Consider the following 15,517-nt stretch of genomic DNA (forward strand, 5'->3'; position numbering starts at 1 on the left):
GTAGGCAGGAAACAAAGAGATAAATTCTAATCCCAGGGAAAATGGATTATGAGCCAAACACTTTAAGGGCTGCGGGGCTCCCCAGCAGTAAGTCATCGAGTGTGAGGACAGGAAAGTAAAAACAAACCTGAGCTTGAAAGAGAGATGGGCTTTCAGAAGACAGTGCATTCTAGTTAGAAGGAAATGCATGGGGGAAAAGCACCGAGACCCAAGAGGTATGACTGCGTGGAATGCAGTGTTTCGAAAGCATTAGCTCCTAAATTCCTACATTTTCTCCCTTCTCCAGTGAAATGAGAAAAACCAGACGATTTACTGAAATTCTCACAATGCTGAATTTATTAACTTTTTTTAGGTTAAAATGCCCCCTTTTAAAATGAGATGATAAAGACAGTAGATGGTTGAGACTGTTTTTTAATGCCCTTACTTGGCAAAGGAAAAAAATGGCAATCCTGTGTCTAACTGCCAAAGTTTTGCCTTAGGTTTCTGGCCATGAAAACAAAGCCCTTGGGAGCCATGGGATGATACCAGTGCATTGTAGAAAGGAGGGAGGGCAGAGTGGGGGAAATGGCAAAGATGGGGCCAGCACAATTATGCTGAGGTCAAGGTTCCATCTCAGAGGGATGAACTTGATCCTGTGGCTGTGGGAACCAATTGAAGGGTCCCCCACTTTTTTTTAAACCGTGGGATGAAATAATCATATCCATATTTTAAAAAGTTCTTGGCAACAATTTGAAAAATGGACGATTAGAGGGATATAACCCAGTTAGGAGGCTACTACAATACAGTCTAAAGGACAGATATGAGGAGCACAGGGGTCCACAGACCAACCTGGCTGTGAGGAGATTCCGGGCTTCCTGCATTGGCAACAGAGTGGATGGCAAGGCACTTAACTGAGTTGCAGAAAAAATTCGCAGGACAGGAGAGAGTAAAGAGAATACAGCAGGAAGGGACTGGTTATAGAGGAGCAAAATTAAGCGAGGAGTTCTCTTTAAAAGAAAACCTAAGAATGTCCATAGACAGAAAGGAGCAGATGGGAAAAAGGAGATGGGGTTCTAGGGGAGGTGGAAAGGAGGGCCAGGGGGCTGCCAGGCCCCGGGAGATGAAACACTGTGGTTGACAGAATACCTAACATAGGTAGCCATGTACACATACTCATTCACTGTCAAATTGGACTCTGCTAACAAAACTGATCGCCACAAGTGGCTGATGGGCTGGAAAGTGCTTAAAAAGCCTTAGTTTACAGGTTACAAGCCTACACAAAACTTTAAGAAATATAAAACAAAAGAAAAACAAAATCCATCTTTTTCTATCTTTCAAAGAGCCTATCATATAAAACTAACATGTTAGATACTAGGTAAAATATTTTATTGAATTGATAAGATCTAGAGCAGCAACGTCCAGTTCAAAGCTCCGCAACGATGAAAATAATCCCTATCTTCTCTGTTAGCCACACATGGCCACTGAGCACTTGACATTAAGCTAGTGTGACTAAGGAACTAAATTTTAAATTTTTATTTAAGTTCCATTTAAATTTAAATACCTACACATGGCTAGCAGCTGTCTGGCTGTTGTACTGGCTAGTGTAGGTCCATGGTCTTTTTTTTTCTCCAGTAATCTTGGGTTACTAGATTGTAGTCCTTAATTTGTTTGCTTCCTGGGGTTTTTAAACCCAAAGGTCAGAATAAAGATGACAGAGAATAGTTTTACCTGCAGGCATGGGAGGGGAGTGAGCTGATCCCTGAAGTAACTTACTATGCTATGATTCTTCATTCTTCCCAGTGTTTATCAGTTTCAACTATAAAGGGAAATAACCCATGAAACTAACAATAGAAGGACATCTCCTAAACTAGACTGACTTCTCCTAGGTGAGTCATCCCCACCCTGTCCCATCTACCCCAAACCTGCTCAGCCCTGGTCCCACCTTAAACATGAAGGTCAGTGTGTGAAAACATAGGAAATGTTTATAAAGTTAGATCAAGTTTAAAAAGCAAGTTAGTACATTTAAGCATTCTATGATGTTATGATAACGTTATTTAAGGATAGAGTATGGAAGATGCAACCTGAAATATGTGTGATGGGAATATAGTGATTTTTAAAAAATAAAGCATAACTTAATATCACTATAAATTTAATTCTTGTAATTTAAAATTTTTTTAAATATACAAAAAAGAAAATAATCAAACTGCATTCCTTCTTAAGATGTGAAACTGTTCTCCTCCCTCCCTCCCCCACTTTACGTATCTTTAGTCATAGCCCAGAGCCTGGCACAGTAGGCATCTGTCTAGCTCCTTCTATACAATTAGGGGTGGTATGCTCAAGCTGATAAGCCTTGTTCTACAGACAAGTACAAGATTCATACCCTTGAAACTGTATTTTTATGTGGTATTCACTTTTTTGGGAAAAGAATTCATATATTTGATCAGATTTCAAACCTTCCTTTTTCTTGTTGAAGATGAGAGCAACCATGTAATTCACTTCGAGTAGTATTTGACACATGGCAATAGCTCAATAAAAATTAGTGAAATCAATCCCCCAATTTCCCAATGCCTGCTATCAACAATTATAATTTTAGAACAGAATTTATCCTACGGAAAGGAAGCAGAGGTAAAGAGATCATTGTGTGCCCCATCTATGTCACTGCATTTATGTACCCCAGTTGTATTTTGTTGTACCCCAGTTATTCTAGAAACAACTGTTGGAACCAAGTTCATTTTTTGATGCTGACTATAAGGTTAAAACTTTCTGAGTGTGTAGTATCACCATCCCTAGGCCATCAAAGGCAGCAAGGAGGTTTTCTGTAAGATCCACATCTAGGTGTAAATGTGGCCCAAGCACAGCAATTCCTGGGAATCTCAAAGGGGTCCCAGAATAGAGGGTGGTCTTGTGGAGGATGTTTGTTTTGCAATTAACAAAAGGAAATGGGGGCGTTAGCGAGCCTTTTAAATAGAAGCCAAGAATTAAAACTGAGGCTGTCTATGCACGGAACAGTTTTTATTTAAATTGCAATGCATAAATAAAATAAATTGGCTATAAAAGGGAGGATTATATCAACTATAAAATTCAAGAGTCAACCAGGGGAGTGAGAAAAGGGACTGTGATTAAAAGGTGTTGGTTGGGGTAAACTGTTTTGGTCCTTGTTTTCTCACGTGTCCTTTGAAGCTGAAAACCAACCAATTTTTTCTGGCCTTCAAAATGTCAGAAGTTTTTTGTGTTTCGTTTTTTTTTTTAAAACCACCTGTCTGAAAAAATAAACAAATTGGACCTGTACTCTCCCTTCAAATGATTTGGGGGGGAAATACTCTACCTAAGGCCCTCAAATACCTCTTCATGATAAAAATGCATGTCCTATAGATGTACTACTAGTCTTAGGGCCGGGGGTTGGGGGTGGAGTTCCAAGAGCTCACCACCTAGGTGAGGGAAAAAAAAGAAGAAAACACGGGAAGGTAAGAGAATGACATGTTGTCTATGCAATACTAATTTTAAATCCAGAAAAAAACACTGGCATGTGTAACTGGAGGGGTATCAGAGGTGGAAGAGAGGCTGCAAGGAGCTGATACCCAGAAAAGACCAGAAGCCCTGGGGCCAGGTCCTGCTTACAGAGGGTGCATGCGGGCAAATCACGGGGAGCTGGCACAGCTGGGACTGGGGCAGCAGGGGGTGTCAGCTCTGTGTAGGCCTGAGAGGATGATGTCAGAGTCTTAAGCAAACTTGTCTGAACATGGCATAGTACTGCAGGGGAGGGAGACTAGAAATGGGAACAAAGGGAATAGAGAGGGACAGGTAAACCTCAAAACCTTTCAAAGACCTGCAGAGACCTGGAAGCAGGCTGGATATACAATGGAAAGACTGGAGGGAGCTAAGCAGTAAGTGGTTGGGCTAATTTCTTTTTTAAACACTTGGAAAGTAAAGAAATAGAGAGGACTCAGAAGGGAAGGTCTTAGTGCTATGATATTAGTATATGGGTGGGAGATCGGGGCTAATGGGTACACGTGGGATTGATCCCTCCCTCTGTAGGGAGGTAAGGCCTAAGCCAGGTGAGCTGATGTAATTCAGAGATAGAAGGTCCAGAATGAAGACCCATTTTAAGCCACAGAGATAGGAATAAGGGCTGGTAGGAATAAGGTCTCCAGGAGGGAGGAGAGTGTCCAGATAAATGTGAAAGCATTAGCAATGAAGGGGCATCACTCTCTGAGTCTGGAAACATGAAAGAGTAAAAAGAAGAACATTTGAGGCATTGCTCAAGGAAGCTCAAAGTTAGATGGTCTTAATCTTGACAACACAGTAGGCACTCCAATATTTTACTGGTTAGTAACATCAAGAAAAGAGGCAGTCGGGTCTTATGCTGTGAGTAGGAGGAAGACAAAAGGAGCAAAGGACCCTAGAGAGCTGGTGGGAGGGAGCACAGTGGCAGTCAGAGATAAATAAAGGCCTCCCCAGCAGCCAGGGAAGATGATGCTTAACAGAGGGGGGCCCTCAGTTAGTGTAGGTATTTATAACCATGTGATCTCAAGGTGCTCTTGAACAAGAATGGGCTCATGGAAGCAGCTAAGGGGCCCTCTGTAAGTCTCTCCTCCTACTCAGGGTGAGTCTGGCATCCTGTTTCCTACTCTGGATGGCTGGGTTAGGAGAAGGGAGGAAAACCATGTTATTTCAAATGGTTGCATCTTTTATTCCTGCTATTTGAGGCAAGCCTATTACGTTTCTTCCAACAGATGCCCAATTCACACATGTAGCTGCTCTCCTAAACAGTAAACAAGTAGATTCTATCTACAAATACTAAAGGCACCAGGTCTCCGAGAGAAGAGAAAATGTTTTCCAAACACCCAGCCCAAAATGGCTTTCACGTTTTTTTTTCTTTGAAGCTGAACTTTGCAACTCTAACCCAGATGCGCCTCAGTGAGGAATGCAGCTGGGAAATCTGCAAGGGAAGTGCTGGAGTTGGTTCTTAGGAGGCATAGAGCCCACCGAGAGCAAAGGGTCCTCGTCTTTCTCCAGGGTAGGATGGTCTGGGCAAATCTGTGCACAGGGCTCCGTGATTCAATTAGTGTGAGTTCAGTTGCTCTTTTTTAGGTCAGTTCTTTCTTTTGTTTAGATCTGACTCAAGATTTACTTCAATTATCTATACCTCTGTTAGCGCACCTAAGCAAATTAAACCATTTAAAGTGATGAAGGGAAAGGAAGTGATGAGGGGAGAGGAAAGGAAGGAACTGGATCTTTCAAATAACATGTGCAAATAGCCTCCTTCCTCTCCCCTGTGCCATCTCTGTTCCCTTAAATTACTAAACTCCTAGACAAGCAACTGTTTCTCAAAGGAAAATTCTAGACTCTAAGTCTGAATGTGAAAACCCCGTGGTTAAGCCCTGGCTTGCAGAAAACTAAAAATTTCAGCAATTCTGGAATGAAATGTTATGTGTAGAGCTATACAAAGCGTAGCAGCTGTTCCCAGCCAACATGAAAACCGAAAGGGGTGATGCTATCTTTATCCTCTACCTAGAGTCAAAGCTGGTACCATCCGGGACAGAGCTGCCAAGGAGCTGTCTCAGTTCTAGTCTGCTGAGCACAACAGACAAAGAAGGCAAGGGGATGCATGGGCCAGCAAAGTACACCCAAACAGCAACAAATAATGACCCACCTGGAAGAGAGAAAATGCAGTTAATAATTAAAAAATTTTAAAGGACGCAAGGAAACAGAACTGCTTGAAAAGCAGTTCTCAATGTCATTTGGAAATGCTTTTAAATCAGTCCAAAATTCAAAAGATTAGATTGTGTCTAACTCTGTGGAAGGGGGAGAACTTTATCAATTTTCTTGGAAGGAAAAACACATTTTCTTTATTAAGACTCAAGTCCTGCTCATAAAAACTTAACAGAAACCTTCTTCAGACCACCTCATGGAATCAGGCCTCAGATAAGTGTCTCAGAGGGCAGATGATGAAACATGAAAGACCTAAGAATCAAAAGGGAAGGTGACGAGAACAGGGCTTCTCTCATAAGCTTGAAGCTTACACGTAGGTTAACTGAAGAAAATGCTCTTCTGGTGTGACAACTACCTCACTCTGAGAAACACTTCCCACTAGCAACTTAATTCTACCCTTAACAACCCTATTCTATTTATTGTTCAGTTTTAAATAACTGGGCCACTGCTGTCTAGCCATGCATCTCCAGGATTGACCAATACCATAGCCAGCCCATCACACGTAAATCACCAACGAATGAAGCTGGTAGTGAGGCGGCTTAACTCGTAATGTGAACTGCCACCAACACACCACACTTCCTGCTAATTCTGACAGACTGTCTCCATTCAGGAAAAAGTTAAAAAGTACCACATGACCTGGTGGGTTACCAGATCAGTAAGCAGAGCTGCAGAGCAGTTAAGGAGTGGACTTGGGAGCCACACTGCCCGGGTTCAAAACCTGCATCTTCCACTGTCCAGCTGTGATGAGTGGCTTGATCTTGCAGCATCGTCCTTACACAGTTAATGGAACCTCTCCCTGCCTCAGTTTCCTTATCTGTAAGATGGAGAGAATGATAATACATAGTTCGTATGGTTGCTGTGAGAAAACAGATGACTTAAATCTGTAAAGTGCTTAAACACGGTCTGGGACATATAGTGAAGACTCCCTAAGTGCTTCCTACTATCATATCTGTGTTCACAAGCGACCATATGATTACTGCACAAATATACTGGCAAGTGCATATCGGCATTTCAGGGTTGATTCACTAATGATCAGTTCAACAGGTGCTAAAGACACTCCATTCATCCAGGGGAGTGGTTCTCCAACTTTAGCATGCATCTAGAGAGCTTACTGCAAAAGCTTTCTAGGCTCCATCTCCAGAGTTTCTGATTTAGAAGGTCTGGGGAGGGTCCTAGGAATCTGTGTTTCTAACAAGTTCCCAGGTGATGTGGATGCTGCTGGTCTGGGGATCACACTTTGATAACTACTGCTCTGTGGAACAGTTAACTCCTTATGTTCTATGCTTCAGGCCTAAGCCTTACCCAAATGTGTACAGTGAGCCTTAAGGAGATAAAATTAGAAAGGAGAGTAGCAAATATGCCCATGGCAAAGAGGTTTGCTGCTCAGAGAATATCCATATGTTCTTCCACACTGTGTAGCACCCCTATACCTCTGCATGTGGCAAACCACATGAAAAGTTCTGGCCAAGGGCTGTGAGCCAAGATGATGTGACTTAATTCCAGGCTGAAGCTTTTAAAAGCTGACGTGTGACCTGCTAGCTCTTTCCTTACTGTGGCAATCTGGAAGCAGGTATAGAATAAGGGCAGCCTGGATCCCTGGGTCACTGCTTGGAAGGGAGCTATACCAGAGAGCTGTGAGACATGCAGGTAATGAGCTGTCCACAGTATACTACCTTCCAGACTATATGGAATTAAACATAATAAAGATTCTCCTCCCACAAAAATTACCACCGCCCCCCCAACACACAGACAGCCAAAACAAACTGTAATCTAGAACAACTCAACAACAAACTAGAAATGTATGAAATACACAAAATTAAAAGAACTAGGTAGACAGCATTTAGAAATATGTGCTAGAATCACATAGGCCCTTTCTGGTCTCTAGAACAAAACAGCACTTCTCTGGAGGGCCCTCTATGAGGAGGACTTGAGGTGAGTGGGACCTACAACAATCTCAACGGTGGGGGAATTTCTTGTTGGAATTCTCCCTAACTCTTTCTACAGAGGGCAGGAGAACAAGCCCTTTGTGTACACACAAACACACACACACACATTTGAAAACTCATCTCCAAAGGAGTTCAGCAGCTCTCTCCTCCCCAATTAGCACTGACAAAGCTCAGGTTGACAAGAAGGGATCCCGCTGCTTCTGGCCTTCTCAAGTTCCTAGGCCCCTTGAGCGCCTCATTCTCTGGGTGTGTCACATTCCATCTCTTTAGGTACTTCAATGTGGCCAAAAAGAAAAAAAAAAGTAAACATTCACGTGATGCATTTGGTCACATATTATAACTCAGCTGTAAAATCAGAGTTGAAAATAATAAAAAGGTCCCCATGCTAAAAGCTGAATTTCTCTAATATGTTTCATAGCTATTCAGCTATTGGATTTTTTTGGTGAGTGGATTTTTTTTCTTTTTTCATTTCTTTCAGGAGACATGAAAAAATCATCAAAAAAAAAGAAAACTTGAAAATATAAACATTTCTATTTTCAAAAAACTCATATGACATACTACCTTTAAGACATTACGGAGACCAATGAAGTCTCCCTGTACACACTAAAACAGGGCTACTTCTTTACTTTTCATTAAGCAGCTATCACTGGGGCACATTTTCTCAAGATACCAGAGATAACAGGAATAATGAGCAATCAGATAATAGCTGGGTTTATTAATAATCACAGAGCTGGGGCTGGCCCAGTGGCTGAGTCGTTAAGTTCGGACGCTCTACTTTGGCGGCCCAGGGTTTCGCGGATTGGGATCCCGGGTGTGGACATGGTACCACTTGTTAGGCCACACTGAGGCCACGTCCCACATGCTACAACTAGAAGGACCCACAACAACAAAAAAATATACAACTAAGTACTGGGGGGGGGTTTGGGGAGAAAAAGCAGGAAAAAAAAAATCACAGAGCTAAAGAAACTCAGCATCACATCTTGCTAGTACTCTCCTGTAAGGCCCCTGATAACTCCGTTATTTAGCAAGTTCATTTTACAACACTCATAACGTATCCTCAAATCAGAGTCATTGTGTGTGATTCTGCAAGAGAAATGTAATAGCAATATCCACATTTAGAAAACGAAATCCATACAAAAGCGACCTCATGTGATTTTTGTAATCTAACTTGCTCAGTTCATTTCTTCCATACTTATGTTTATAATGAGAGAATCAAGCTATAAAGTAAATTCCTGGGAGTTTATAAACATTATGCTTTATAAAGCCAAAAGCTCCCTTCCATTTACTTATGCCCAAAGAGCATAAGAGAGTCTGCAGACTTCTACACATGTCCACATGTCAGGAATTTATTTGAGAGCTTAACAAGATGGTTCTCTCTATTCCCTTGCCCAGCGGGGCCGGCCACCTTCTCCTAGAGCAGGGAATTGCAGTGCACTCATCAGCACAGCTGCTCATCTTTGCTCTCACTGCTGCTGACTCCTCCAGCTTGCATCCAAATAAATCTTAGGCCATAGAAATGTCATGTCCCTGCAATGTGCAACTTTTATGCAGACCTAAGGCCATGACCAAAATCAGTTCTTGGCTAAATGACTCCCAAACCAGCATATCCCACGCACTCTGAAGTTCCTTCTCTCCACGGACTCCTCAGCACAGAGACTGCCTGCACTTGCTGCTCCTGGGGGCTGGTTTGCAGATCATATGAATGCTGAAATCCCTCGGATAAAAGCAGGCATTGTCCACTTTTCCTTGAAATCTCAAAATCCTGGATAAGACCAGCAATCAAGTAACATTTCAATCCTCCAACAACCTTAAATCAATTGATCAAATTCTTCTCCTTCAGTCTCAACTCCACCCCTTATAAATAAGGCAATGTCCAGTAAAAGCCATTTCAGTCAGCTTTTAAAGCAGACTGACAGCATTTACTTTAAATAAAAGATTAAGATTAGTTGAAGGGGGAAAAGGTTTTAAACAAACAATGAATGCTATGGACTGAGATGCTAATAACTGCCCAACAAATTTCTGCCATGCCTTTAAAGTGCTCTGGGGGCATCAGAGTATTAACTGAAAGCATGCTCCCTTCCTTCTTCACGTTTGGCCTCCAGTCACACAGATGAATTCTCTGTGCCTATGATTCATGGAGGCTGATCTCCAGGCAGCCAGCAGCTGTTCCAATCCATGCCTGGGTGTTTCCCTCCCCTGCACCTCCAGCTCCACCACCCCAATCTCTCAACAGTTGTCCTTGAGGCCCGCCTACCCAGTGGATGCTGCAAGCACATCATCTCAAACAGAGCCAGAGCAGGAAGGTACAGTCGCTTCACAGAGAACGAGACACAAACCCTTGCACCCTTTGCCACATCCCTCCTGCAAGCCCTCTCTGTGCTGTCCCCACCCTAAGAAGTCAGCATGAAGACTTGCTCCTTGCTTCCTGGGAAGTAGTGGTTTTTATTACTTTTCCATCTGCTGTGAGCATCTAACATCCAGAGAAGTAATTCATATTTCTTATATGCAATTCATATACATTTTCCTTTCCTGACAGTCACAAACGTCTAACCATAAGGGAATACTTTCCACCTTCAGCATGGCAATCAGGAGGTATAGTTTCCAAAGATATTCAGAAGACAAATTTCAAAACTAACTACACTTTCAAAGGGAACGATTTTTCTTAGTTAAAACACACACACACACACACCCTACTTGAATCAGGAGCAGACTTTTATACCACCCTTATTCATATGTTAACAATGCATTACAGCAAGAAAGTGCACAAAAGACTTAAACAAATCTCATACTGTTATAAGCTAATATGTGAGTATTTAAAACACATCTATGAGTATGATTAATAAACTTAGGCCCCGAAATGCTTGATATTTAAACAGATAAAATCAAAATGCCTGAGAACCATCAGTAAGTATTAGCTACCCAGGAGAGTTTCAACCCCAGGATTTCCACAAAAATGTCAAAAAATACTTAGCAATGCCAAGAGAGATTTTGGTGTACCACCACCATGGAGTGCCATGGGGGTCTTCATTTGTAAAATGGAGATACTGAGAAGAATAAAATTAAGAAATAACCTAAAAAATATAACAGTCTCTGCTGAGTAAGCACATTTAATTTTTCAATTTAAGATTATTCCTCACAGCCAAAAAAGCCACATGGACACTACTCCAGGTGACATGGACACACACATGAATTGTGGAAGAATATGGAGTAAAATGAAGGCAAACTCACAAAAACAGACCAAGTGACCTAGAAAGTCCCTTCCAGCTCTAAATTCTAAGGTTCTTAGAATGAGCCTATCGTTGAGATGAGGGGTAAAAATCCACTCCTTCCTTCCATTTGTCATTTGATGGTTTAAAGTTAATTTATTAAATATTTAAGTTTTCTAAGGCTTCCTTTAAGCTTGGAACTTCTTTTTACAGAGACTGTGTCTCGCAGGGTATCCATGATTTGTTGGGTCTTCTCTATCACCTGCTTTTAAAAATCCATGACATTTTGTGTATTTTGTCAGTTAAAAATATGAAAGAACAGGGGCCGGCCCAATGGTGTAGTGTTTGGGTTTGCAGGTTCGGATCCCAGGCACAGACCTAGCACCACTCGTCAAGCCATGCTGTCGCGGCATCCCACATAAAATAGAGGAAGACCGGCACAGATATTAGCTCAGTGACAATCTTCCTCAAGCAAAAAGAGGAAGATTGGCAATAGATGTTAGTTCAAGGCCAATCTTCCTCACCTCCAAAAAAAGGAAAGAACAACTCACATTAGGAATACAGATAACCTAGTGAGGTATTTGGACGTCATTTGACTCTGTTAATGAATCACTTTTTTCCCTGCAAATCTGGGCAAAATAAATAATATTTTAGTATATATCCGAAGACACTGGAAGGTTTACTCTAACACTTCATGTTAACTCATAAAGCAGCTGCACATCACTGAGAGGAATTGTAAGGGGAAGTATTCAGAAATTAATTTTCCATATAAAACTCCTGGGTGTAAATCATTCTAAAGTATCTTTCAAACTTCCCCATCTCCTTAAGCAGAGCATAGTGAATCAACATATGATTAATCTAACCTTTTTGGGTGATGACTCAGGATCATTACAATGAACAATTATTACACAAGGTGCCTTCGGAAACTAGTGTAACGTCCCTTCTACTTCAGTTTTGCCCCTACACCACATGGCCTTAGTTGGCCATGCTTTTTTAACTGAGATCACGGTGGGTACCCATGCAATTGTAAAAAATAACATAGGGCTCCTTGATCACTTTGCCCCATTTCCCCCAAAGGTAACCAGGGGTAGGAGTGTCAGATCCAGGACCTCCTCCTCCTGTCTGGTTTTTGAAAGCTTTATTTTACATGCTCAGCGCCGCCCCGCCCAACCCCCCCCACACACACCCTGCTGGTTCTCCCTCCCTCACATGAATATTCTGCACCTAAGAATTTGAAATCAGTGACCTCCACATAAGTGATATATTACTTTTGAGTCAACTGAATACTAATCAATTGCTGTGTCCAAACTTGTAAATGACACTCTGGCAGTACCCAGTGTCTTACTCTGAACACCATCTATCAAACACTGTTAATAGTTTGAAATGAATACACATAGCCTAAAAAAATTTAATTTTTCTTTTCTGGACTCATTGGTATTTTTAAGGAAGTTTTAACTTATCAGTCACTTGTACTACTTGGAATGATTCAATTATATAAGTTAAAGGAAGAAAGTTCTAAAAAAGATATGATAAAGAGCATAATGAACGTGCTTTAGAGACTTCAGTAAATAAGAAAACTGTCACTTTGTTCTTCTACTGCATTAGGAACTTCTCAAACAAAGAAGCTTGATGAAGGCAGACAGAAAGGGGCTTATCAGCTTAAGAAAAGGGAAGGATGGTACAATTAACTGTCACACAGTCAGATATAATTCACTCTGATGAGGCCGATGAAAAAACAAAGCAAAGAAAGTACCCATCTTGTCTCTTTATGTGATACCCAAATATCCCAGCCTCACAAACCACTTTTTCTTCACGGGTTACCTAAACACGTGGCCTAAGAAGAAAAGCAATAGCCTTTGGAGGAAGCAGGGAAAGAAGGAAAAGAAAATAAGAGGAGGAAAAGGAAGAAGTCCCTTATCTGAACCACAAATGCCTCCCGCTGCTCACTCCAACAAGCTGAAGTGCTGTATCCTAGGTATTCCAAGAAAAAAAAAAAAACAACTGCATTTCTTTCTTATTACTGTCTCCTCTCCACTCCACAGACCCAGGCCTGCCAAGTGGAAAACGGCTGCCATCAGTTCTGCAGAGAGCGGCGTGTTCTGCCCTGGCAATCCGAAGGTGGAGTGTTGTAAACACACGACGACAGCTCAGGGAGGATCAGAGAGGAAACAGAGGGGTATACAAAAGCCACTTCTCCACTGGCCACCAACAATGCACGGTACAGAGCAGAGCTCACCCTCACAGTATTAAAAGATGCTCCAAAAACAAACAGTTGAAGACCGGCGACCATAAAACACAAAACGCATGTGGTGTGAAAGACACTAAGAGAAACAAGGTTTTTATTCTAAAACAGATGTAAAAAGAGAATTCAGTTTCTTTTCACGTGACAGTAGTTTCTTTAGTTTTCAGAGTGCCAGACACACTAGGATCAGAAACATGTTTCAAACAGTGTGAAGATGGAAAGGAAAAAGCCCCTTCCCCCTCCTTCCAAAAAAGAAAAAAGCAAGCCATGACACACCAGAAATAGCCCGAGTTGGCTTCTAAGCGCCGGAGGATCTGTGCATTAGGAGAGTTCCCTGCAATGTGTTATAGTGTGCTCAAGCATGACTATATATGGTATGTTTACAGAGGGATTAGACACAAACACCACGCAGAACTTATATCAGACCAGAACTGGCTTTGAAAGAGCTTGCTTTCTCTGCATTTATGGCCATAAGATATTCCCTAAGCCCAAGCTAACTTCGGAAGCTTCAAGAAGCAACGGTCTCATGACATGCTGGCACTCAGAGTGAGGGACTCCCCCTCAATGCCCTCCATGTCTCCATCCTAACCTCGCCTCCTCCCCTCCCACTCCCCACCCCCACAGGCCATCCACCCCACAGGCCCACAGAGGCATAACTGCACAGTGAAGAATGTCTCTGCTGAATGGGGCCTATGTTACATGACGAAGGGCAAGGACAAGCACGCCATCGATTTCTCAAGAAACAGCTGGCAAGGCTGAGGCCTCTCGCACAGGCTCTCTCGTCTCCACAAAGTATTTTCATCACATCAAGTGTTCTGCCACGGAGAAGGAACGTCAGACACCAAAGTGGGGAGAGGGACTGGGGGAGCAGGGGACAGTCTGAAGACGTTTTACTCCTGGGAGAGGAAAGTGGAAAGGGGGGGAGGGGAGGTGAAGAGAGGGGGAGAGACAGGCTTCATCACTGGCTTTAACAGTCTTGCCCAACCTGTTCTGCGGTATGTTCTGTTAACTCCTTTCTGGCAAATGGATGCAAACAGCAACCCCTTTCTTTCCTCATGTCTTCCCCACAGCCATAGTGCAATTTAAGGCAGACTTGTAGAGAAAAGTCTCAAAGAAAAACGCTAGCCCATTACTAACTGAACTCAAACGCACAATTTTCACCATATAGCATGAGCTCTTCACTAACAGCTCCTTGGACTGTTGTCTCACTGTAAACTACCAACTTCCCAGCCCTCTCCAGCTCCTAACCCTCCTCTTCCCCCTGAAAATACATAAATCCTCCGATTTAGGTAAGTCGATGTTAGGATGAGGTAGGCCCAGTTTCATGCACTTGAACGAAGCACTATGTAAGAAGAAAGCATCAAGTTGCTGGGATTTTTCTTCCTCTTGATGTTTTTTGCTTGACATTAGGCATTTACGGGGTTAACAGACAACCTGCAGACCAGAAATTTACCTGCTTAGCAACAGGAGCATCAACTAAGCCACACTGGTTGTTTTGACACAGGAAAAGCAGTTTCTACCTGGTGAAAATACCTGGTGATGTTTCACTTGCCATTTTAAGCAACACACATATTAATCACATGAGATGAGCAGCCAAGAAACTACGGTAAAGGGAGAAAGGTCCAATGAGAGTTTACCCAGCTTAAAGGTGCAGCTCAAAACCAAGCGTGAAAATGCAGGACCGTGTATGGAAAATGTGCTCTAAAAAGTTAAGAGCAGACTCCAGCTTGAGAAAACTGCTCTTGGAAGCAGTAAAACCGGGGCGCCCTTTCTAGTTAAGTTGTTTGTAGCTGTTTAGTCTTTACATCAAACTGAAGGACTCTTCAGGTCGTGGAAGACAATCTTCACAGAAAGGCAGATTGCCCCCTCTAAACAGTGAGACGAAAAGGAAAGGATGAATCTCACAAAATATTACACTTTTTTCCTTAAACACGTTTGTATGTCACAATCTTAACAAAAATGTAAATGTAACCCTAGGCCTGCATAACTTCTTTGAAAGACAACAAATAAATACATTTCTTGAAAGCCAAATATCTACTTTAAAATTCAAATACAGAAAAGTTGCTGCACATTCAGCAAATGACTATTTCATTTTTGGAAGCTCCAGGATGCCGAGTCTTGTAGAGTTAGTTATAGGATGTTTACTGCTGTTTTAACAGAAATATGTCTCCTTAGCCAGAGCAAGGCCTAAAAACAGAAATAACAATTTTGTGCAGGTGTCAAACATGTAAAACACAGCAGAAAAATGTTAATACACTCTTTTGACTAAAACACAATTAAATAAAATGTAAAGAAGGAATAATATCAAGGTATATATAGATATAATATATATAATTACAAGGCCCAAGAATATATAGGAGAAACAAAAAAAAAAAGCCAGAAGTGAAAATTTTTTAACGTTAATGGTATCGTTCTTGGATAGGACCCTTTTT

The 15,517-nt window shown here is 41.9% G+C and overlaps 1 protein-coding gene across 10 annotated transcripts in view; it reads right to left on the minus strand.

The window, feature by feature from the left end:
- The window catches only part of RREB1 (ras responsive element binding protein 1), a 173,847-nt gene that overhangs the window by 82,957 nt on the left and 75,373 nt on the right, over positions 1-15,517 (minus strand). Inside the window, exons 1-3 of one of the 10 annotated variants that reach the window (XM_014842684.3) lie at positions 7,744-7,905; positions 6,328-6,505; positions 5,491-5,632 (exon numbers count right to left, since the gene is read on the minus strand). The exons of 7 other annotated variants lie outside the window; for them this stretch is intronic. The gene's annotated coding sequence lies outside the window, so the exon portion shown is untranslated. Of the gene's footprint in view, positions 1-5,490; positions 6,506-7,743; positions 7,906-15,517 lie in introns of those variants that run through there. 2 more of the 10 variants (XM_070515644.1, XM_070515646.1) reach the window with 2 other exon arrangements.

Source organism: Equus asinus, chromosome 8, assembly GCF_041296235.1.
Source record: "Equus asinus isolate D_3611 breed Donkey chromosome 8, EquAss-T2T_v2, whole genome shotgun sequence".
In the NCBI taxonomy this organism is placed as follows: domain Eukaryota; kingdom Metazoa; phylum Chordata; class Mammalia; order Perissodactyla; family Equidae; genus Equus; species Equus asinus.